The 26,020-nt window shown below is 43.8% G+C and overlaps 1 long non-coding RNA gene across 1 annotated transcript in view; it reads right to left on the reverse strand.

Moving 5' to 3' along the window:
* LOC105605322 (uncharacterized) overlaps positions 1–13,292 on the reverse strand; it is a 128,418-nt gene extending 115,126 nt beyond the window's left edge. Inside the window, exon 1 of the long non-coding RNA XR_009598983.1 lies at positions 1–13,292. This exon is cut by the window's left edge and continues 19,580 nt beyond it. This is a non-coding gene — a long non-coding RNA (uncharacterized LOC105605322).
* Positions 13,293–26,020: the final 12,728 nt, after the last annotated feature.

Consider the following 26,020-nt stretch of genomic DNA (forward strand, 5'->3'; position numbering starts at 1 on the left):
ATATAGGAAAACAAGTAGTAGACCTGGTATTAGCAACATTAGATCTTTGAGTTAAGTACCTTCTTTGTTATAACCCACTGTGCCTTTGTTCTACAGAGATGTAACTTTAATGCTTTAAGGAGATGCAGATTAAAGAAAAACACTTCAGGGGAAACGAAATTAACATTCATTAAGAAAGAGAGCCAAAGAAGTGTTAACAAGCCTCCTGGCCAGAAGATAATGTAAATCACCTGAGACCTTTTGTACACAAAAAATATACAGAAAGAGTCTGGGCTGTGAACACTACATAATTTTGTATTACCCATTGATCTCTATGTATAATCAAAAGTATAAAAGGCCTTGAAGGACAATAGAAGGGGAACCAGTCGCTGGACTGGTTTCCCCCGTGTCTCCTCTTTACTCTAATTTCAGGCTGAATTCCCATCTGGGACGTGGAGGCTCACTGTGTCTACTTACTTGTCCCGGCTTTTAAGATCCGTAAGAGAGAGAGCCCAAGGCGGGGCACTCTCCGATATTCAAATGGGCGCCGGCGGCCTAACGTAGATGGTGCAAGCTCCTTGTCTGGAACTTTATTGGTTTTCCACATAACCCAAGTTAATCAGCCTCTTCTCTCCACTTAATCTTCCTACTACACTATTTCTTCCTAATCTAATCTTATATTAATAAATAAATAAGTTTTCCTCGCCGACTCCGTCCACCCTTCGAATTCCCTGGATCCACCGGGGCTGGACCCCGGCACCCCACCAAGGAAAGAGTGAGGCTCATTTGACCCAGTGGCTTTTGTTGAATCCTCTGTAGTACAGTTTATTATTATTTTTCTCTCAAGTCTGATTTCCAATGAAAATTCTTAAACGCAGTGAAAGCAGCGTGGTCGTCTCACTCCTTGTCAACCTAAGTCCTTGACTCTGAACAATTAACTCAGGAGGCCTTCATTAATTTAACTTATGAGTGTTTGACACTGCAGTCTCTAAGTCAACGTAAAAATGCAGATTACATCCTAGAAAATTATCTGGCAATTATGCCAAATCATATAACACACATTAGTATCATTTAACCCGTATATTATGAGCAGAGAATTTGCAGTAGGGGAAAAATAGATGCGTTATGGACCCAGTCTCTCGTGTTCAGGCAAGAATCTCCTGCAGTTGATTCTGCACTGGATCAGAGAAAACAGCGTTCACTGCAGGACTGAATCCCTCTGTCAGTTTAATGCCTCGGAGACCTTGTCTTCAAAAGCAAAATTTTGGGGAGACTATTTAAGCTTAAACTGTACTTTATGTGTGTGGAAATGTCTTAGTGGCTCAGTTCTGTCTCATTCTCTGTGACCCCATGGACTGGAGCCCACCAGGCTCCTCTGTCCAGGGGATTCTACAGGCAAGAATACTGGAGCGGGTTGCCATGCCCTCCTCCAGGGGATCTTCCCGACCCAGGGATGGAACCCAGGTCTTCTGCATTGCAGGCAGATTCTTTACCATCTGAGTCACCAGGGAAGCAGCAAATGATCATATAAGAGGTTAGTAACAAAGCTTCTTTTATGGACAAATAATTCAATCAGTTGGGCTTCCCAGGCATCCAAGGGATGAAAATCCACCTGCCAAGGCGAGAGACACAAGAGACGTGGGTTTGATCCCTTTCCAGTCCACCTGAAACTACAACACTGAGTCAGTGATTCTCTCCAGCCATCTCATCCTCCACTGCCTCCTCCTTTTGCCTTGAATCCTTCGCCACATCAGGGTCTTTTCCAATGAGTCGACTCTTCACATCAGGCGGCCAAAGCATTGGAGCTCTAGCATCAGTCCTTCCAATAAACCCCCAGGACTGATTTCCTTTACGATTGACTGGTTTGATCTCCTCAGAGGCCAGGGGCCTCTCAAGAGTCTTCTCCAACACCACAGCTCAAAAGCATCAGCCTTCCTCTGGTGCTCAGCCGTCCTTATGGTCCAACTCTCACATCCGTACATGACTGCTGGAAAAACCAAAGCTTTGACTAGATGGACTTTTGTCGGTTAAGTAATGTCTCTGCTTTGTAATATGCTGTCTAGGTTGGTCATAGCATTTCTTCCAAGGGGCAAACTATCTCTTATTAATTTCACGGCTGCAGTCATCGTCTGCAGTGATTTTGTAGGCCAAGAAGATAAAGTCAATCACTGTTTCCCTATCTATTTGCCATGAAGTGATGGGACCAGATGCCATGATCTTAATTTTATGAGTGTTGAGTTTTAAGCCAGCTTTCTTGTTGTATGTGTATGTGTGAGTCGCTAAGCCATGTCTGACTCTTTGCGACCCCATGGACTGTAGCCTGCCAGGCTCCTCTGTCCATGGGATTCTCCAGGCAAAAATACTGGAGTGGGTTGCCATGCCCTCCTCCAGGGCATTTTCCCAGCTAAGGGATTGAACTCAGGTCTCCTGCATTGTGGCCAGATTCTTTACAATCTGAGCCACCAAAGATAATAATTCCCTAATATGAATCTACATATTTTATGTAATTCTGATGCCTCAGCTGCTACTACTGCTGCCAAGTCGCTTCAGTCGTGTCCGACTCTGTGCGACCCCATGGACTGCAGCCTACCAGGTTCCTCCGTCCACGGGATTTTCCAGGCAAGAGTACCGGAGTGGGTTGCCAATGCCTCAGAGTAAATGGTAAATTTACGCTTTCCAGGGGGGTGACAAGCCTCTCTGAGGTCAGAGAATTCAAGATCAGGCGTCTCCTCTACAGAGTAAACACAAAGCTTCAATATCTGGGTTTCCAGCAGGTCACCTGCCTTCCTCCTTCTGACTCCACTTTATCCTGTACAAACGCTGCCAGCGGTGGCAGAGTGTCTGAAGATATAAAACCTTCAGGAAGAAAACATATTTCAGTCCTTTATTAATGTTCCAAGGTCTGTGTATTTTTCATGCCTGACGCGTTCTGAATGGTATGAAATGCAGGCATGAAAGATGGTAGACAAATATATCTCAGGCGATACATCACATTTGGTGGTTCCTGGTGGGAAAAACTAGCAGTGTTTCTAGGAAGGTGATGATGTCAGTTTGCAGACATCTTTATGAAAGTGAGAGTGTTAGTCGCTCAGTCGTGTCTGACTCTCTGTGACCCCATGGACCGTAGCCCGCCAGGCTCCTCTGTCCATGGGATTCTCCAGGCCAGAATACTGGGGTGGGTTGCCATGCCCTCCTCCAGGGGATCTTCCCCACCCAGTGGCTGAACCCAGGTCTCCTCCATGGCAGGCAGAATCTTTACCATCTGAGCCACCAGGGAAGCCCAGACATTTTTAAACCTACTTCTAATTATACTATTCTTTGGGTTGGCATTGATCCATGTATGCAGACTTTGCCCAAAGGACATCTGACCCAGAGTTTACTTAGTGAAGCTGTATTTTTTTTTTTTTTTTTTTACATTTGCTTTGCTGGGAATTCTAGAGAAGGAAACCTGTAGATGATTTCTGCTAACAGAAACACAGAGAAGGTAATGGCACCCCCACTCCAGTACTCTTGCATGGAGACTCCCATGGATGGAGGAGCCTGGTAGGGCTGCAGTCCATGGGGTCCTTGCGAAGAGTCGGACACGACTGAGCGACTTCACTTTCACTTTTCACTTTCATGCATTGGAGAAGGAAATGGCAACCCGCTCCAGTACTCTTGCCTGGAGAATCCCAGGGATGGCGGAGCCTGTTGGGCTGCCGTCTATGGGGTCGCACAGAGTCAGACACGACTGAAGCGACTTAGCAGCAGCAGCAGCAGCAACAGATACACAGATGGCTTTGAGGTGGTTCTTAGCCGTGTTTGTTGGGTTTCAAAGGGGTAGCGTCTTACTGAGAAACAGAAATCATGGCCATGCTGTGGTACGTATGCGTTTATTCAGCATAAAAGTCATCTCCTTTATAAACCCATAGGAAAGAATTTCCCTGGTGGTCCAGTGGTTGAGAATCTGCCTGGCCACACAGGGGACGGGGGTTTGATTCCCGGTCAGGGAACTAAAATCCTGCATGATCTGGGAAAACTAAGCCAGCATCACAACAAAAGATTAGGCATGACTCATGAAGACGCCAACTGCCGCCACTAAGACTTCTTTACAAAGCCAAACAAACAAACGTTTTCAGGAAACAAGCTATATAAAAACGAGAAACACACATGTACACAGACACGTCCCTCTGACAACGTTCTCCTACCCCCAGTAGGATGGAACTTTCAAAGGGGCCAGGTTGGGTGTTCCACGAAATATCTGCTCAAAAACTATTTAAGACAGTGAACAGTCACTCTATGACATTTTTAGATGCAATACAAAAGTTTATAAAATGTTTAATCATCTACGATTAGAAAAAAGTTTTATAGGATGAGCTTCAGTGTCCAAGTGGTTAAGCAAGCAAAGCAAGAGCAAATGCGAAAAAGAAAAATGTAAACATGGCTACAAATGCAGGAGATGACCTTGTATCAAGAAAACAAGAAGGCTGATCCTGCAACTTACGGAGATAGAGAGTCATTAACTGGTTTACAGGAAATAGGAAGAACGTTTTAAAATATTCAGAATGAGTAAATTCTCTCTATGATCACAACTTGAAATCAATTAGCATCCACATCACATCTATTTTTAGGATGTGATGGATATTGTGTTGTATTTTGATGCATTATAGAACATTTATTTTTTCTTTTTAATGCTCAATAAAGTTGAAATTACCAGCCAATTTGTATAAAGTATATACATCATTGATCAACAACTTTTCCTAACAGTTTCCATGACTGCAATGTGCTGGATTTATAGCAAGGATGAAAATTCAAATGGGGAGTATGACAAATTTAAACTGTACCACAACTGTGATCAGAAATAGTTATTCAAAATGCAAGTCAAAAGTACCCATGCTCAAGATGGTGCATATTGGGAGTAACATGCTTCTGTCAAAAGTCACATGGTTAAGAAGGAAAAGACACCCTGCAAATAGTAACCCATATCTGTTTTACTTAAAATGAAAAATTCACCATAAATATCTGTATCTTTTTCATGCTGAAAAATAGCTATTTCCTAGTTTATGGTAAAAGTTGTAGCCAAGATAAACACAAAGAGTCAGACATGGCTGAAGTGACTTAGCAGCAGCAGCAGCAGCAGCTTTCCAACACAGCTTTCTATTTCTCCCTTGCTGCTGCTGCTACTGCTGCTAAGTTGCTTCAGTCGTGTCTGACTTTGTGCGACCCCACAGACGGCAGCCCATCAAGCTCCCCCGTCCCTGGGATTCTCCAGGCAACAGCACTGGAGTGGGTTGCCATTTCCTTCACCAATGCATGAAAGGGAAAAGTGAAAGTGAAGTCGCTCAGTCGTGTCCGACTCTTAGCCACCCCATGGACTGCAGCCCACCAGGCTCCTCCATCCATGGGATTTTCCAGGCAAGAGTACTGGAGTGGGTTGCCGTTGCCTTCTCCAATTTCTCCCTTACTCCCACTTAAAAATGAAGCAGTTGAAAATGCTGGAGAAGGCATGGAAAAATGGGAACCCTCGTACACCATTGGTGGCAATGTAAATGGGTGCAGCCAGTATGGATTAACAGTATGGAAGTCTCTCAGAAAGCTAAAAGCAGAATTACCATATAATCCAGCAATCCGATTCTAGGGTATATATATTCAAGGCAAAAGCTTAACTAGAAAATACACGCACCCCAGTGTTCATCGTAGCACTATTTAAAACAGTCAAGACATGGAAGGAAGCGTCCAGTGACAAAAGAATGGATCAAGATGCGCATGCGTGCTATGGAATATGACTCAGCCGTGAAAAAGGAAGAAACAGCGCCATTTGCAGCAATGCGGATGGGCCTAGAGATGATAATACTAACTGAAGGAAGTCAGAATCAGAAGGACAAATACTGTCTGACATCACTTATACGTGGAACCGAAACTACGTCCACAGTGAATGCATGTACGAAACAGAAATAAAGTCGCAATCAGAGAAGAGTTTTGTGGTTGCTAAGGAAGCAGGGGGAAGATGCAGCTGGCAGTTTGGGATTAGCAGATACAAACGATTATAAACAGGGTGGATAAACAAGTTCCTACGGTAGAGGACAGGCAGCTATATTAAACATCCTGGGATCAACCATCAGGGAAAATAATATGGAACAGACTATTTCTAAAACGGATTCACTGTGCCGTAACACAGAAAATGCATGCTGAGTTGCTCAGACACGTCCAACAGTTTCTGGACCCATGGCTCTTCTTTCCATAGGATTCTCCAGGCAAGAATACTGGAGTGGGTTGCCATTTCCTCCTCCAGGGGATCTTCCAGACCCAGGGGTCGAACCCTCATCTCGTGCATTGCAGAAAGATTGAGGGCAGGAGGAGAAGGGGATGACAGAGGATGAGATGGTTGGATGGCATCACCGACTCAATGGACATGAGTCTGAGGAAGCTCTGGGAGTTGGTGATGGACAGGGAGGCCTTGCATGCTGTGGTTCGTGGGGTTGCAAAGAGCTGAACATGACTCAGTGCCTGAACAAAAACAACAAATACAAAAGGCTTCACTTACGCACCACTGTGCTGGTTTCCTTGGTCATATCGGTAACAGTGTGAAAACTCCTTCACCAAGTTGCAAATAATGCAACCTGTTTCTGTTTAAATATTTTTAAATGTTATCACTCTGATGTATTCTGCCAAGTACTCTGAAGTGGTAGAAACCAACCATACTACGTTTTGTAAAAATGAGTGATTCAACTCATTTCTGGTTTTTATTTTCTCAAAGCCTTCTTTAAAAACAGTATATGATCTTGAGGGGGTAAGCAAAAATAAACTGAGGTCCCCTGATCACTGAGGCAAGCTTTCTTTCTTTATAAATAGGATTATGTTTCACTGTTGGTGGCTTATAACAAAACTCACTTCTTCAAAGCTGCATCTATTTATATCAAAACGACTGTTTCACAGAAGACAGACTGTGAACATCTGAATAAATGCCAAGAGTTCAGATCAGACTCCTTTAAAGGCAAGATGGATTTTCTGCCCCGGTTTTATCTCAGCATCTCACACAACACAATCTTTGAAGATCCATCTCTTTTACAATTAAATTGCGCCCTTAAAACTTCCTAGTCTTAGTCTTCATCTTTATCTAATTTCAGAGCAGTTCTGGCAAAAGCACACAGCTGATCATAAAGAACACTTCAACACAGACTTATTGACTGAGAGAGCAACTTATGGTTCCAAGGGGGAAGGATGGGGAAGGGATAGTTAGGGAGTCTGGGATGGACATGGACACATTGCTGTGTTTAACATGGAGAACCAACAGGGACCTGCTGGACAGCACAGGGAACTCTGCTCAATACTCTGTAATAACCTTATGGTCACCAGGGGGAAGGGATAGTTAGGGAGTCTGGGATGGACATGGACACACTGCTGTGTTTAACATGGAGAACCAACAGGGACCTGCTGGACAGCACAGGGAACTCTGCTCAATACTCTGTAATAACCTTATGGTTCCCAGGGGGGAGGATGGGGAAGGGATAGTCACGGAGTCTGGGATGGATATGGACGCACGGCTGTGTTTAACATGGAGAACCAGCAAGGACCTGCTGTCCAGCACAGGGAACTCCGCTCCATGTCACGTGGCAGCCTGGATGGAGGGGAGTTTGGGGGAGAATGGGTACATGTGTATGTATGGCTGAGTCCCTTTGCTGTCCATCTGAAACCATCACAACACTGTTAATTGGCTACACTCCAAGACCAAACAAAAGTTAAATAAAATAAATGTGAAAACCCATAAATGATCATAGGAAACAGAACACTTTGAATGGCATGGCAAACGTGAAGATTTCTTGAAGAGTTACAGCTTGAGTTCGGCACTGCTGCTGCTGCTGCTAAGTCGCTTCAGTCATGTCCAACTCTGTGTGACCCCATAGACAGGAGCCCACCAGGCTCCGCTGTCCCTAGGATTCTCCAGGCAAGAACACTGGAGTGGGTTGCCATTTCCTTCTCCAATGCAGGAAAGTGAAATGTGAAAGGGAAGTCGCTCAGTCATGTCCAGCTCCCCGTGACCCTATGGACTGTAGCCCACCAGGCTCCCCCGTCCATGGGATTTTCCAGGCAGGAGTTACTTGAGTAGGGTGCCATTGCCTTCTCCGGAGTTTGGCACTAATTAATAATACATTAATACTATATTAATTATGTTTTCAACTACTATGCTTTCTCTGGGGAAGCATTTCTGTCTTGGGTGGTTATCAGCTAAACACTTTACAGGTGATGAACCATTCTTGAGAATATTCCCAGGTGAGTTTGCACTGGGGGCCCAGATTCTTACGTTAGTGTCTCATGGAAGCTCTCACGAATTCTTTATCCACAGTGAATGTCTATCCTTGTGTATGGAAACAGATGGGTAGAGTCCAGTCCATGGAGGGCATCCTTCTATGTCATTTCAGGACATTCTCTCCTGCACTTTTCTCTCTGTATCTGCCTGAGAGTGGGCTTCCCCGGTGGCTCAGCTGGTAAAGAGCCCACCTGTCTTGCGGGAGACCTGGGTTCGATCCCTGGGTTGTGAAGATCCCCTGGAGGAGGTACACGCTGCTTCTGCTGCTAAGTTGCCTCAGTCGTGTCTGACCCTGTCCAACCCCATAGACAGCAGCCCACCAGGCTCCCCCATCCCTGGGATTCTCTAGGCAAGAACACTGGAGTGGGTTGCCATTTCCTTCTCCAATGCATGAAAGTGATAAGTGAAAGTGAAGTTGCTCAGTCGTGTCCGACTCTTCACGATCCCATGGACTGCAGCCCACCAGGCTTCTCTGTTCATGAAATTCTCCAGGCAAGGATATTGGAGTGGGGAGCCAGTTCCTGCTCCAGACTGTCTCTTGTAAAAGGCTCTAAATATCAAACTGAAATTGACTTTATAGGTAGATAATAAATAGAGGACACATAGATACCTAGCGAGATAATGGAGAATGCCCTTCCCCAGATGGAGAACAGGCAGAAGATAGACAGGGATGTTTAGATCATGTAGCGTTTACTTTTGTGCATGACCTGAAGGTCCAAGCACCTATTTCTTCAGAAGAAACCAGTCTGTTCCTCTGAACATTGTTATTTCATAAATATTTGAAGCCCTACACTTCTTCCACATCCAGCTGCCTTGAAGCCTCTTCTTAAGAACCTCTCTGGTGCTTCTCAAGCGCTCCATTTAATATCACACACACACGCGCGTGCACACACACACACACGTATCACTCATTCTCCCCACTGAAGCCGTAGCAGCAACAGACGCTTAGCAGGATGTGTTTCTCCACACCCCGGACCCCAGAGGGGGCAGCAACACACAATCCCAGTTTGCTTTCCAGCTCAGCAGACAAAGAGGAAAACGAGCATGTGCCCAAAGCTAAAGGTAGGAGGCATCCCCTTCCCCGGGTGCAGAAACGCTGCACCATGTCCCGGGAAAGCAGCCTCTGTGGGAGAAGAACAGTCAGCGAGCGAGCACATCCGTCACGTGAGAAAGAAGTGCTTCACACACACAGAGGACTATTACTCAGCCAGCAAAAAGAATGAACTGATGCCAATTGCAGCAACATGGACGGACTTAGAGACGATCACACTGACTGAAGTGAGTCAGATAGAGCAATGCAAATACGATACGAGGCCGCAGATAGGTGGAATCTAACACGTGGCACAAAGGGATCTACGAGACAGAAAACAGACTCGCAAACCCGGGGGATGGACTCGTGATTTCCGTGCGGGAGGGACGGGATGGGAGGCTGGGATTAGCAGAGACAGACTGGACAAATGACAACGCTCCACTGTAGGGCACAGGGAACTATACTCAATATCCCGGGATAAGCCGTCACGGAAGACAATGCGAAAAAGATCTACAAATATAAAACTGAATCACTTTGCTGTACAGGAGGAAGTCACGCAACTTTGTAAACTGACTGTACGTCAACTAAGCAACGCGTAAACCGCCTGCACGTCAACTAAGCAACGCGTGGGCTGCTGTCTCTGGGGTCGCAGAGTCGGACACGACTGAAACGACTTAGCAGCAGCAAACCGACTATACGTCAATTAAGCAATGCGTAAACCGACTATACGTCAATTGCTAAGCTGCTTCAGTCGTGTCCGACTCTGTGGGACCCCATAGACAGCAGCCCACCAGGCTCCTCCGTCCCTGGTATTCTCCAGGCGAGAACACTGGAGTGGGTTGCCATTTCCTTCTCCAATGCATGAAAGTGAAAAGTGAGTGAAGTCGCTCAGTCGTGTCCGATTCTTAGCGACCCCACGGACTGCAGCCCACCAGGCTCCCCCGTCCCTGGGACTCTCCAGGCGAGAGTACTGGAGTGGGGTGCCATTGCCTTCTCCATACGTCAATTAAACAACGCGTAAACCGACTATACATCAATTAAGCAAGGCTAAAACATGAAATACGGCCTCAGCGACTCAAAGGGAGTGAGTTTGAGCGAGCTCCGGCAGATGGTGAAGGACAGGGAAGCCTGGCGTGCTGCAGTCCACGGGGTCACAAAGAATCAGACATGATGGAGCGACTGAACTGGACTGCAAACGTGAAAAGAGAGCAAGTACATCCATCCTGGCTACCCTGCGATGGTGGAGGTGCCATGCCAGAGAAACCATGCACCCATTAGGTTTGAAGAGTTCAATGTAAAGCGATCTTGAAATAGTTAGATGGCTTCCCCCTTGATTCCAAGTTTTCAAAGAAAGCACAGAGGAGACCAGAGCTCCTAGGACAAGCCCTGATTTACGGCTTTCAGAGTAAAGGTCATACTGGTGGAGGGCTGACAACGGTGAAGAACAGACCCTGCAGTCTGCAGTCTCTAGCTAGAGAGTCCTGTCCCTTGTGGACAGAGGAAAGAAATATGCCAAGAAATATGGAAACAAGGCAGTGAGCAACTTTTGTGGCCCGTTTCTATCAGAATGTAGGTATTTTTCAGTCTTCTTTTGAACGCGTTTCTCTTTCACCACCAGTCTCTTTGCATCCCTTCAATTTTCTGCAGTCTCTCTGTTGCTGCTACACATTTGTATACATTTACATAATTGAGACTACTTGAAATGCTCTGTAGCAGACTGTTTCACTTAAAAATCACATCACGAAACGCTCCTTTAATTGATTTCTTGTTGTTCAGCCGCTCAGTCGTGTCCAACTCTTTGAGACCCCGTGGACTGCAGCACGCCAGGCTTCCCTGTCCTTCACCATCTCTCCGACTTTGTTCAAATTCGTGTCTGTTGAGATTTATAATTGGACACTGAGATTATGTGTAGCAGGTTTGCGTTCAAAATGCTGTGAACCTTCTATAGTAAAGAACACTTGGCTCTTGGGCACATTTCTAACGATAAATTCCTAGGCGTGGAATAAGAGAATTTTACGAAAATAACCATTTCTGAATGCCTTCATTATCATGAATTTCTCTCAAAAATATTGGTGATAGCAATACATATTACATTCACACTGATACACTCTTTGGATTCACTGGTTTGCAAATATAGCAACTGACATTATCAACAGTTAAACTTAAAATTGTATTTCTTTTAAAGCATCAGTGATGGATTCTCAGGTTCATCAGACAGAAGGAGGACAGCATTTGATACATATATGAGCACCGTGAAACACCACTATATTTCTGAACCAGTAGCTGTAGAAAACAAAATTATTTTCACCATGTTGACAAGCTTAAAACTAACAAGCACCTGAAGCTGCTGACATTATTAATTAATGTCAAGTTTGACCTTAAGTCCTTAGCCTCAGGGTGATCAACATGAAATTCGGGGACTTTGACAACCTCCCCACCTTGGGTGTGAATTACTATGCAACAGTTCTTCAGGTTTAAAACTGTGTCTCCAATTTAATTTCTTATAAAGGGTCAAACTGGTGTTTGTTCCATATCTTTTCGGCTGTGTAAAAATTTCATGTTTTATTTACAATGAGGACATACCATTTATATATATTTTTTCTCCTTGTACCAGTGACCAATCTCCAGTGAAACACGCTTAGCCACAGTCATTTTGCTAAACATCACCCCCGCTCCACCCAATCCAATTTAATCCCAGAGATAAATCCCTGCACCAGCGAAAAAGCTGGCCATGTATCATTGCACACATTTCTTTCACATACAGACATAAAACATACAGAATACTGAATATTCATTGGACGGACTGATGCTAAACTTATAATACTCGCTACCTGATGCTACCTGATGTAAAGAACTGACATATAGGAAAAGACCCTGAGGAGGGGAAAGATTGAAGGCAGGAGGAGAGGGGGGCAACACAGGATGAGATGGTTGGATGGCATCACCGACTCAATGGACATGAGTTTGAGTAAGCTCTGGGAGTTGGTGAAGGACAGGGAGGCCTGACATGCTGCAGTCCCTGGGGTCGCAAAGAGTCTGACAGGGCTCAACAACAACGATATCATCAGCACACGTCTGATCTAGTGGAGAGATGAGTGGTGTACCATTAATTGTCTGGAGCAGAGATTCTTAACAGGTGCAACTCTGGTCCCAGAGCCTGCAGTAATTTAGCAATGCGGGGGTGCAGTTTAGGTTGTCCCAACTGAGGATGCTACTGGCATCAGGGGGGAAAGAGATCAGAGATGCTGCTAAATATACCCAATCATGTGCATCTCCCCAACACAGCATAGAATTATCCAGCATCAAACCCCACCACCGTTAAAGCCCAGAAACCCTGCTTTAGCACTAAAGGAAAACAAGACATGTGCAAAAGACGCTTATAAACACCATATGTCTGTGAGCGTCTATAAAGAGGAGCAAAGGTCTGGGAGATTTCAAAAGACACCGAGGGTGAATATACAGACAGGAAATCAAACTGTAGCTGGATCTTCTTACCTTTGGGTCCTCAAATGAGCAGTCTGAGATTCATGAAAAGATGAGCACTGAAGGTAAAGAAAACCGGATTCAGGGGGCTTGGGGTTCAATGGACTGGGCTTACCTTTGCGGGAGTGCACGCCCAGAGGTGCACGGTTGCAAATGGACACTTACTTCCTGGCAGAGTCGCTAAGTGGGCAGAACCTTGTGATCAATGTGAAGCTACGGATGTTAAGAGGGCATTGCATGAGCCCCCGGAAAACGGACACCCAGCGGCAGGCAGACAATGAACCTCAGTCATATTCCAGTGTTTCCCTAGGCAAAGTCCTATTTGTAAGGACAGGAGTGGAGTCAGCATGCTGTCTAACCAACAGGGGTTCCGTAAGAACCTAGAGGGGATGGCTGGGGAGGGAGATGGGAGGGAGGCTCAAGACAGAGGGGACTAATATGGCTGATTCATGTTGATATTTGGCAGAAAACCACAGAATTCTGTGAAGCAATTATCCTTTAATTTAAAAAAAAAATTCGTAAAATCAGGTAAAAAAAAAAAAAAACAAGTGTTGTAGACTGAATTACATCTTAACTAGAGGCAGCGAGGGCTTCCCTGGTAGTTCAGCTGTTAAAGAATCACAGAGGCAGTGAAATCTTTCAAATGGTGCCCCTTATCCAAGGCGGGGCACAGACTCCACCCCAGTGGTCTAATGGCTAAGAGACTCCGTGCTCTCAGCGGCAAGGGGCCTGGGGTTCGATCCCGGGTCAGAAAACCATGACCCTATATGCCCCAAATAAGACTCAGCACAGCCAAATAAATAAATGTTTTCTTGAAAGAGCAAGAGTGAAGTCCAGTGGTTAGACGGCAAAGATGCAGGTTTTCACGTTTCACTTTTCCCTGACGACACGGGCAGAATATCTTTTTTTGCACAGGCATGGTTGAATCTAATGTAGACTTCCTTCCTTCACCTTGCCTACACATTTCGAATTCTTGGTATGTATGATTGCTATGGGCTCAGTGGTAAAGAATCTGCCTGCAACGTAGGGAATACAGATTTGATCCCTGGGCTCGGAAGAGCCCCTGGAGAAGGGAATGGCAAACCACTGCAGTAATCATGCTGGGAATATCCCATAGACAGAGGAGCCTGGCGGGCTACAGTCTACAAAGAATTGGACACGACTAAGCGACTAATACTGTCAGTTGTTTTTTCTTTGAGTATAAAACTGAGCTGCAGAGTGTGTACCTGCACACACACACACACACACACACACACACACACACACACAGACACGAAAGTTATACCAAAGCAACGCTCTTCCCATCAACTAGGTAAATGTGAAAGAGGGACCATTGTCATATGATATCATTTATATGTGGAAACTGAAAAAAATGATACCGATCAACTTTTATTCACAAAACAGAAGCAGACTCGGAGACAGAGAAAATAAACTTATGGTTACCAAAGAGGGGTGCTTGGGACAAATTAGGAGTTTCGGATTGAGACATACAGACAGCTACAAGATAACCAACAAGGACCCTCCATAAGCACTGGAATTACATTCAATAACCTATAATGGTATAGGATCTAAAACAAAGAATTATGTATATTTTGCTTTTCTTTAGCCACTTCAGTTATGTCCAACTCTGTGACCCCATGGACGCTAGCCCGCCGGGCTCCTCTGTCCATGAGACTCTCCAGGCAGGAATCCTGGAGTGGGTTGTCATTTCCTTCTCCAGGGCATCTTCACAACCCCCCAGGGATCAGACCTGAGTCTCCTGCATTGCAGGCAGATTCTTGACCATCAAGGAAGCCCCAAGGACTGCTATTACCATCTATGAGATCATCTCATTTTCTGCCCCAAATGGGCTGCAAGGACGCATTCCTTTCAAAGCCAACACTTCAAAGACAATAAACCCTATAAGTCTTTGTCATGGACACAGCCTACACTCAGCAGACACAGATGCTCAGTTGCTTGGAAAAGGTTGGATCCAAAAAAATTAACCCAAACCCTACCTGTCTCCTTCTCAAATCTCAGGCTGTAGGCACAAAAGACACTCTATCCTAGTTTCATATGTAGATTTATATGCAAAACCTGGAATATACTTTGCTTAATGCGCTGATACGCTTGAGTGATTCTGAGCCTAACGTTTTCAATACTGCGGTGAAGAGCTTCATCAAGTTACATGTTAACGTGATCTCCTACACATGCCTGCTTATTAAGCCCTGTTCCTTAGCCTCCAATGGGTCCAAAAGTGACTGTTTACCCTGAAAAAACAGAGGTCCTTGCTTAGGCACTAAACACAGGACCTGCTCCTCCTTGTGACTTTCCATTCTCTACCACTGATGCTAAGTAATAAGACATACTATATATGGAACACCTGACAGGCCTTTCCGTTGCTGGATTTGCAAGAAAGAATTTGCTTTGTTGCTCACTGGCTAAGTCGTCTCCGACTCCTGGCGACCCTGTGGGCTGCAGCACGCCAGGCTTCCCTGTCTTTCACCACCTCCCAGAGTTTGCTCAAATCAAGCCCAGTGAGTCTCTCGATTTTCATGACTTTATAGGATGCTGTGCGATGGTTACAACTCCGCGGGTGCAATCCAAGCATTTTGCTGTGTGTCTTACGCATCCAAGAGGAGGGATGGAGGAGCCATCAGGCCCGATTTAAACAGGCGTCTGCTACGTTCATACCAGCTTCTGGAATTGAGCTTTTAAGGTTTACTGACAGAGTAGTAAACACTGCTTTGGAGAAAAAAAAAAAATTGAAGTAGAGCTGTTTACAATATTTCAGGTGAACAGCACAGTGTTTCCATTATATATATGTGTGTGTGTGTGTGTTTTCTGATTATTTTCCATTATAGCTTATTACAGTATGTTGAGTATAGTTCTCTTTGCTATGCAGGAGGTCCTTATTTTTTATACAGTAGGATCTATCTGCTCATCCCAGACTCATGCCCCACTGGTAAGCAAAAATCTGTTCTCAACGTCTGTGTCTCTCTTTCTGTCTTGATATAGTCACTAGTTTTTTTGCAGTGATTCACTGTGTGTATAGATATGTGTGTATATATATATATATATAATTGAGTCACTTAAAAAATTTAAACTACATACATACATTTAAAAATACTTCAAAATACACACATTTATTCATATAAAATATACTTTAAAATACATACATACATACACTTATAAAAATACATGTATACATATAGGTATCATATAAATACATATATACCAAGTGAAGTCGCTCAGTCGTATCCGACTCTCTGCGACCCAATGGACTGTAGCCTACCAGGCTCCTCTGTCCATGGGATTTTCCAGGCAATAGTCCTGGAGTGGATTGCCATTTCCTTCTCCAGGGGATCTTCCCAACCTAGAGATAGAACCCAGGTCTCCTGCATTGTAGACAGACGCTTTACCATCTGAGCCACCAGGGAAGTCCATACCTATAGGTATATACCTATAATCACTGGAAGGCCTAATACTAAAACTCGAATACATTGGCCACCTCTTGGGAAGAACTGACTCATTGGAAAAGACCCTAATGCTGGGAAAGGTTGAGGGCAGGAGGAGAAGGGGATGACAGGGGATGAGATGGTTGGATGGCATCTCTGACTTGATGGACATGAATTTGAGCAAGTTTCAGGAGTTGAGGATGGACAGAGAAGCCTGCAGTGCTGGAGTTCACTGGGTCACAAAGAGTCGGACACGATGGAGCGACTGAAATGAACTGATATACTTATATAATGACACACACACACACATCTTTCCACAAACTCCAGCCCAGATGAATTTGACCAAATATTTTCAAATACAGGAAATTCATAAACTCTTCCAAAAAGGAGAAAAGGAAGAAACTCTCCCCAAATTCATTCCATGAGGACCACACTGCCCTGATACCAGGGCCAGGAGACACCACAAGAAGACTAGTGAAATACCTGATGAACATACACGTAGAAGTCCTCTGTAAAGTCTTACTCATCAAAGGCACGTGTGGTCAGTCGCGTCCGACTCTCTGCGACCCCGTGGACTGTAGCCCACCAGGCTCCTCTGTCCGTGGGATTCTCCAGGCAGGAATACTGGAGTGGGTTGCCATGGCCTCGTCCAGGGGATCTTCCTGACCCAGGGATCAAATCTGGGTCTCCTGCATTGGCTGGTAAGATTCTCCACCTCTGAGCCACCAGGGAAGCCCCAAATCCCAAATGGCATGGTTCTCTGTGTGTAAAGTAGGCACGTCCTCCGCTGTACTTTAAACCACTCCTAGATTACTTATGGAGAAGGCGATGGCATCCCAGTCCAGTACTCTTGCCTGGAAAATCCCATAGATGGAGGAGCCTGGTGGGCTGCAGTCCATGGGGTTGCTAAGAGTTGGACACGACTGAGTGACTTCACTTTCACTTTTCACTTTCATGCATTGGAGAAAGAAATGGCAACCCACTGCAGCGTTCTTGCCTGGAGAATCCCAGGGACGGGGGAGCCTGCTGAGCTGCCATCTATGGGGTCGCACAGAGTCAGACACGACCGAAGTGACTTAGCAGCAGCAGATTACTTATAACACATCATATAACATAAATAGCATGTATATAGCTCTAAAGACAATGCAAATGATGGTTAAAGAGTTGCCACTATGTGGTGCTTTTTAGAGCGTTCAGTTTTTTTTTTCCCCCAAATATTTTCAAGCCGTGGTTGACGGCTCATTGCAGTCTAAACCTAAGGGCACATCCTGCTGCTTTATATGAATACTTCGATGCTTTCTAGAACACACACTTGCTTCCTTCTACCCTTTATGTATTTCCTCATGTTTCGCATACCTTGACACCCTCATCCACAGTTTATTCTTTGGGAAGTAAAATTCCAAATTGGAAATAACTCACTAAATCATTAAGAGTACTGTTTATTTTCACCTGCGATGCCGGACACAGACCCTCTGGTTTCTGAGTTTCTCTGCATCTCCTTCTCTGTCTGCACCTGCTTCCTGCTCCCCACCCCCGACACCTGCATGGCTTTCTCTTGTCTCTCACCAACCAGCTTCTAAGTTTCTCTTTTGTTTCCTCTGCTTTAACTTACTGTAAGTTAGTTTAAGGAAGTTTCAGTTCAGTTCAGTTCAGTTCAGGCTCTCAGTCGTGTCCCACTCTTTGCAACCCCATGAATCGCAGCACGCCAGGCCTCCCTGTCCATCACCAACTCCCAGAGTTCACTCAGACTCATGTCCATCGAGTCAGTGATGCCATCCAGCCATCTCATCCTCTGTCTCTGTAAGTAACTGTTACCCTAATTTACTTCAACAGTTACTCTAAATTACTCTAAGTAAGTCTAAGTTACTCTAAGTAACTCTAACAGTGACTCCAAGAGTTACTCTAAAAGTTTCTCTAAGAGTTGCTCTAAGAGTTACTCTAACTTACTATAAAAGTTACTCTCACCAGGTCCGATGCAGGATACAGGATGCTTGGGGCTGGTGCACTGGGATGACCCAGAGGGATGGTACAGGGAGGGAGGTGGGAGGGGGGTTCAACGTAGGGAACACGTGTACACCCATGACAGATTCATGTTAATGTATGGCAAAACCAATACAATATTGTAAAGTAAAAAAAAAAAAAAAATTTATCCAGTGAACACAACAAAAAATGTACAACAGATGTGAACACAAGGTCCGCTCATCACAGTGTTAACTGCAATAACAAAATCGTGGAATAATCTTTTTGTTCAATAAAAGGATATAGATTAAAAAAAAAAAAAAGTTAGTTCAGTTCAGTCACTCAGTTGTGTGTGACTCTTTGCAACCCCATGAATCGCAGCACGCCAGGCCTCCCTGTCCATCACCCGTTCACTTAAACTCATGTCCATTGAGTTAGTAATGCCATCTAGCCATCTCATCCTCTGTCGTCCCCTTCTCCTCCTGCCCCCAATCCCTCCCAGCATCAGAGTCTTTTCCAATGAGTCAACTCTTCACATGAGGTGGCTAAAGTATTGGAGTTTCAGCTTTAGCATCAGTCCTTCCAAAGAACACCCAGGACTGATCCCCTTTAGAATGGACTGGTTGGATCTCCTTGCAGTCCAGGGGACTCTCAAGAGTCTTCTCCAACACCACAGTTCAAAAGCATCAATTCTTTGGCGCTCAGCTTTCTTCACAGTCCAACTCTCACAACCATACGTGACCACTGGAAAAACCATAACATTGACTAGACCGACATTTGTTGGCAAAGTAATGTCTCTGCTTTTCAATATGCTATCTAGGTTGGTCATAATTTTCCTTCCAAGGAGTAAGCATCTTTTAATTTCATGGCTGCAGTCACCATCTGCAGTGATTTTGGAGCCCAGAAAAATAAAGTCTGACACTGTTTCCCCATCTGTTTGCCATGAAGTGATGGGACCAGATGCCATGATCTTCTCAACAATGCTTAAAAGCTTCTAAATTAATTATTGCCCCTGAAAAGATTCAAACATCTACACGTTACTAATTAAGATTTGTTAATAGACAACATATTACTCCCCAACTAACACAGATTCATGTTAATAAATTAGCAACCTTGAATGATTTTCAAAAACTTTTAGGCGATATAAATTGGACTAGACCCTCTTTAGACATTACAAATTATCTCCTGACTAATTTATTTAACACTTTGAAAAGAGATCCTGATTTAAATAGCCCTCATTCACTTTCACAAGAGGCACGAGGAAAACTCTGTTTAATAGAAACTAAATTGCAGAACCAATTTCTCACTCATATGAGACTTGATTTACCTCTAGAATTACTTATACCCCCCTCTCCCCATTCTCCCACAGGACTTCTTACCCAACAGAATGGATCTATACCCATTTCAGAGGGACAAGGTCACTTACACTCTATCTTGATTTGATCACTCGAATCATTATCAGCGGAAGAAATAGAGCTAAGGCTCTAATTGGCTCCGGTGCTCATAAAATTGTAGTACCTATTAATAAATATCAAATCGAGAATGCATTACAAACTTCTACCGATTTTCAAACAACCTTTCTGGAATATTTTGGAGAAATTTCATTTCATTATCCTTCTAACAAACTCTAGAATTTCTTCAAAAATACTGAATTTATTCTCTGTCACATCACAACCTATTTCTCAAACTGATATTTTCTATATAGATGGGACTAAAAACACCAAAGCCTCATTCTGATCTCTCAAAGAATATAAAGTCTTTTATGCTAAATTTCACTCTGCTCAACAAATTGAATTATATGCTCTCAATCACGTTATTCACCTACATTCTTATCCTATTAATATAGTTTCTGACTCCTTATATTCAGTTTTTGTATTAAGAAATATAGAAACTTCTACCATAAATTCTAATCATTCTATTATCCAACAACTTTTTCTTGAACTACAATCTGTTGTGAAGAACCGCACTTCCCCTATTTATATTACCTGTATTCAAACACATTCTTGTCTTCCTGGCCCTATGCCTCATGGTAATGAACAAGCTGATAAACTTGTCTCTCTTGCTACTCCTGCAGAGCATCATGCTCTATTACACAATAATGCTGCCTCATTACATCAAATTTGAAAAATTCCATACCGACTTGCTAAAGAAATGATTAATAACTGCTCTACTTGTAGGCCCCTACATCTTCCACCCATCGCACAAAGTATCAATCCTCGAGGATTACAACCCAATGAACTATGGCAAATGGACGTAACTCATTGCCCTGAAGTTTCTCCGTCTTCCTTCTTACATATCTCAATCAGTACAAGTTCTTCTCTTATATGGGCCACAGCTCCCTGAGGTGAAACTACACAACATGTTATTACCCACCTATTAACTGGCTTTACAATAATGGGAACACCTAGTTCTGTAAAAACAGACAATGGCCCTACCTATATTTCTATGCAATTTTAACAATTTTTACAATAATTTTCTGTTAAATATATTACAGGTATTCCTTACAATCCACAAGCACAGGGCATAGGTGAACGAGCACATCACACACTGGAACTACAAATAATAAAAAAAAAATTTTAAGAGGGGAATACACAGGAACGTGTCTATCTTCCTTATCTGTTATGGTCTTTACAGACCAGGACCTGGGGACTGGAGTCAATGCAAAGAAGGGGAAGAAAAGAAGCACGCAGGGCACCCAAGTCCCCAGTGAAACAAGGGTACTTTATTTGCAGAAATGCATGCTTATAGATCTTCAATAAAATGATTACTCAGCCATTAAGAATGAAATTCCATCAGTTGCAACAAAATGGATAGTCCTGGAAGTAAAATATCACTGAAGAGAGTGCCTGAAGGGAGTCACTGAAGGGAATCCAAGCAGGTGCTCTTTCCCAGGATCTCAGTCCTGAGAACCACGTGCAGCTCTGCTCATTCCTGTTTTCCAGAACTGATAAGGAACAGAGAGTCCTTGAGAAATAGCACTCAAAGGAAGGAAATGCAACATACTGGATCCCTTAAAGTTGAACATCCTCTGACAATTTCCCTTTTTCTATTTTTTCATAATTGGTGATGACTGCAGATACTTTTGTGAAAAAGGCCTTGACCAATTGAGTTTGCTTAGTTTGAACAATTTTAGTTGAAAGGCATTGGTATACTACAAATATAATCACCAGGATAATTATCAGCGTTATAGCTCCAGATCCAATACTAAGTGTAATGCTTTGAAACCATGCTCGAGGGTCTGCTGCTGCTGCTAAGTTGCTTCAGTCGTGTCCAACTCTGTGCGACCCCATAGACGGCAGCCCAACAGGCTCCCCTGTCCCTGGGATTCTCCAGGCAAGAACACTAGAGTGGGGTGCCATTTCCTTCTCCAATGCATGAAAGTGAAAAGTCAAAGTGAAGTCGCTCAGTCGTGTCCGACTCTTAGCGACCCCATGGACTGCTGCCCACCAGGCTCCTCCATCCATGGGATTTTCCAGGCAAGAGTACTGGAGTGGGGTGCCATTGCCTCGAGGGTCTAGCCCAGATAATTGATCAGCTAGCTGTTCCACTAAGGTTTCCAAACTGTTCCAAGAGAGTAGACTCTTAGAGAAGGTTTCAAAGGTTTCCTTTTGTAATAATTGTACATTTAACGAAGCATTATCATGTATGTCTTACAAATTAAATTTGATTTGTTCCCAATAGTAGGCACTATAGTTGAACCGAATAGGAGTAGTACAAAATTGAGGAGCATTCCAGTCACATTTTAGTATAATTTGTTTTTGTAAATCTATTAGTTGATCTCTGACCCATTGGATGGCTGTTTTTATTTCCTGTATTTCATCTTGAACTTCCTCATTTATCTGAGCCTGAGTGGTCCACACAGTATGAGCATCTTTGGTCCACTTTTGAATAAAGTTGTGTGTTTGAACTGAGGTTTGTAAAGCAGTGTCTGCGACAGCGGCAGTCGTGCAAATGGCTATTAATCCCCAAATGCCAAGAATTAACCATCCAATGAATCGTTTAGATCACTGAAGTAATTTACTAAGTAGCAGGGAGGCAAGTCCTGCCATGGGATCCTCTTTGCAGGGTCGCTGGAGCTCTACTGGCAACCATAGATTACGTCGAGATTGAAGGATCCAAAGGGATTTGTTTTGCAAAGAAACAGAGGAATTAAGACAAGTATACAATTTACACAAGTCATAGAATGTAAAGTCTTATTAAACTGCAAGTTCCCTATAGCTATAACAAACGGAAGGGGAACACAAGCTTGTATGAAATATGAATGATTCTAACAAAAGGAAGCGTTACTATGACTGCGGCTGGTCCCCACGAAATAGCCAGTCCAAGTTCCAGGTTCTTCGGTGCTCGTGGCAAGTTTCCGGATTTCCACTGTTCAGGCCCAATCCATTTACTGAGGACGATTTGAGGGCGAGGGGGTGCCATCCCACTGTCAAGCCAGCACGAAGTGCTCTGTCATGTAATGTTCCATCTTAGTATAACCTCCTATGCTGCCTGAGTAGCGTAATCACACACAGCGCTGTTAATACCATCTGAGCACTTAGACAACCACATACCATGGGGTCCCCAACCAAAAATGGTGTAATTGGCCACAAACATTAATTTTCCTGATTTAGCTTGACATCTGGAGTATACTTAAAGTTCTGATATGTAAACCCTTTGCATAATGATTTTTGTCCTTTTCCCGGAGTTTCAGTAGTGATGACATGGTTCTCATAGAAAGAAAGGGCAGTAAACAGTCCAAGCAACGTCTGAAAGTTCTTCTTTGGAGGCGGAATGAAAGCCCATGTTTGTCAGCTAATGCATAATTCTCCTGGACTCATGCATAGAGGAAGGACTTCATACCCGAGAGAAATATTAATTAGCCTCCCTTCTACCTCAGGATGAAAGGGCCCCTCCAACCTCTGAGGAGGAGGCATACGTACTGAGTCATTGGTGGATACAATTCGTTATCTGTCCATTCTACAACCTGCAGTAAAGGGGGGTTGGATATATAGGCCCAGTAAGTATGATTAGTTAATTCAGCTTGAGCAGGGGAGGCAAAGGCAAGCAAAGCAAGCATAGCCACAAAAATATTTTCTGGATTCCGAGGCATTCCCTATTGAGAAACAAGATTTTCAGCTTGATTAGTAAGGGTTTTTATTTGTCCCCAAGTAGGGACATCTTGAGGTCGATGACGTTGAGGGTGGTGCTTCTTGGAAATTTTTAGAGCCGCCATGGCCTGTGTTGGAATTTTTTCATCACGGGGGTTTTGACTTTTCACCTTTATTTTGAACACCGGAGGCTCCCCTGGGGCAGATCTTCCAAAGAAGCCAACTGAGTTCGTTGGATACATCTGGAGAAATACAAACATACCCCTTTCCCTGTAAGATTAATTTCCCAGATTTCCATCACTTACTTGATACCAAATAAGGCAGAGGAAGACAGTTCAGTTCAGTTCAGTCGCTCAGTCGTGTCCACCTCTTTGCGACACCATGAGTCGCAGCATGCCAGGCCTCCCTGTCCATCACCAACTCCCAGAGTTCACTCAAACTCATGTCCATGGAGTCGGTGATGCCATCCAGCCATCTCATCCTCTGTCGTCCCCTTCTCCTCCTGCCCCCAATCCCTCCCAGCATCAGAGTGAACTGAGTCAACTCTTCGCATGTCCATGGAGTTGGTGATGCCATCCAGCCATCTCATCCTCTGTTGTCCCCTTCTCCTCCTGCCCCCAATCCCTCCCAGCATCAGAGTCAACTGAGTCAACTCTTCGCATGAGGTGGCCAAAGGACTGGAGTTTCAGCCTCAGCATCAGTCCTTCCAATAAATACCCAGGACTGAGCTCCTTTAGGATGGACTGGTTGGATCTCCTTTCAGTCCAAGGGACTCTCAAGAATCTTCTCCAACACCACACTTCAAAAGCATCAATTCTTCGATGCTCAGCTTTCTTCACAGTCCAACTCTCACATCCATACATGACCACAGGAAAAACCATAGCCTTGATGAGATGACCTTTGTTGGCAAAGTAATGTCTCTGCTTTTTAATATGCTCTCTAGGTGGGTCATAATTTTCCTTCCAAGGAGTGAGCATCGTTTAATTTCATGGCTGCAATCACCATCTACAGTGATTTTGGAGCCCCCCCCCAAAAAAAAAATTTAGTATAAAAGTCTTTATATTCTTTGAGAGACCAGAATGAGGCTTTGATGTTTTTAGTCCCATCTGTATAGCAAACATCAGTTTGAGGTATAGGTTGTGATGTGACAATGTGAGGGATAATTCAGTATTTTTGAAGAAATTCCAGAGTTTGTTAGAAGGATAATGAAATGAAATTTGTCTAAAATATTCCAGAAGGGCTATTTGGAAATCGGCAGAAGTTTGTAGTGCATTCTCAAATTGAGATTTATTAATAGGTATTACAATTTTATGAGGATCGGAGCCAATTAGTCTTAGTTCTAATTATCCCATTGATAATTATTAGAGTGATCAAATCCAGATGGGGTGTAAGTGACCTTGTCCCTCTAAAATATGTATAGATCCATTCTATCGAGTGTTCTTGGGCAAGAAGTCCGGCTGTGGAATGGAGAGAAGGGAGTATAAAAAACTCTAGAGGTAAGTCAAGTCTAATACAAGTAAGAAACTGTTTTGCAATTTACTTTGTATTAAAGGAGGAGCACTTGGGGTAGGGTTGGTGGGGAAATTTTGAAATATTTTATGTTGTTCTAATTGAGCCTTTTGTAAAGTTTCATCATCTAATTCATATTCATGTAACAAGCGTTCCGCCTCTTGTCAAATATCGGGGGGAGACTAGAATTACCTTGAAATGGCAGAATCCCAGCTTTAATAAGAGCCCATAAGGGCCAGAAATCTATTGGAATAGTTCTTCCCTGTCTTGAGGCTCGTTTAACATTCTCTTTAATCTGGTTCCAAATTTCTAAATTGAAACTGCCTTCACTGGGGAACCAGGGATTATGTTCAACCACTGTTTGGAGATAAAGCCTCTATTCGCTGATGTGAAACCAAAAGTCCTTGAACTTTAAATAAATGATGAAGTACAAAAGTGGTGGGGCTTTCCAGCCGTTTGTCCCATATCCCCACACTTAGCAACCTCCGTAGGTGCAGTCACTCCGTCCGCTTGCCAAGGGCATTCTCCAGGTCCCTGTTTGGGCACCATTTTTTACGGACTTTACAGACAGGTACATGGGGACTGGATTCGATGAAAAGAAGGCAAAGGAAAGAAAGACATGGGCACCCAAGTCTCCAGTGAAACAAGGGTACCTTATTTGCAGAAATGCATGCTTCTATACCTTCAATAAAATGATTACTCCGCCATTAAGAATGAAATTCCATCAGCTGCAACAAAATGGATAGTCCTGTAAGTAAAAGGTCACTGAAGAGAGTCACTGAAGGGAATCCAAGCAGGTGCTCTTTCCCATGATCTCAGTCCTGAGAACTGCGTGCAGCTCTGCTTGTTCCTGTATTCCAGGAACTGGTAAGGAACAGAGAGTCCTTGAGAGACGGCACACAAAGAAAGAAAATGCAACGTATTGGATCCCTTCAAGTTGAACGTCCCCTGACACTTATCAGACTTTACTAGATTCCAATGCAATATAGTCTTTAATCCTATAACTATTGTTAATACAGGCTTATTTGTTTTAAATTTTTTAAACTTACCACAAGGAGATATTTTGACAAAAGCAGAAAATCATTTCGAAGCATTGAAGGATACCTCCCTTCCTCTGCCCATTTGGTATCAAGACGGGTTGATTAAACAATGGAAATCTGGAAAATTAATATTACAGGGAAAGGGGTACGCTTGTGTTTCTCCAGATGTGGTCAACGAAATCAGCTGGCTGCCTCTTCGGAAGATC

This window comes from Ovis aries, chromosome Y (genome assembly GCF_016772045.2).
Source record: "Ovis aries strain OAR_USU_Benz2616 breed Rambouillet chromosome Y, ARS-UI_Ramb_v3.0, whole genome shotgun sequence".
NCBI classification, from domain to species: Eukaryota; Metazoa; Chordata; class Mammalia; order Artiodactyla; family Bovidae; genus Ovis; species Ovis aries.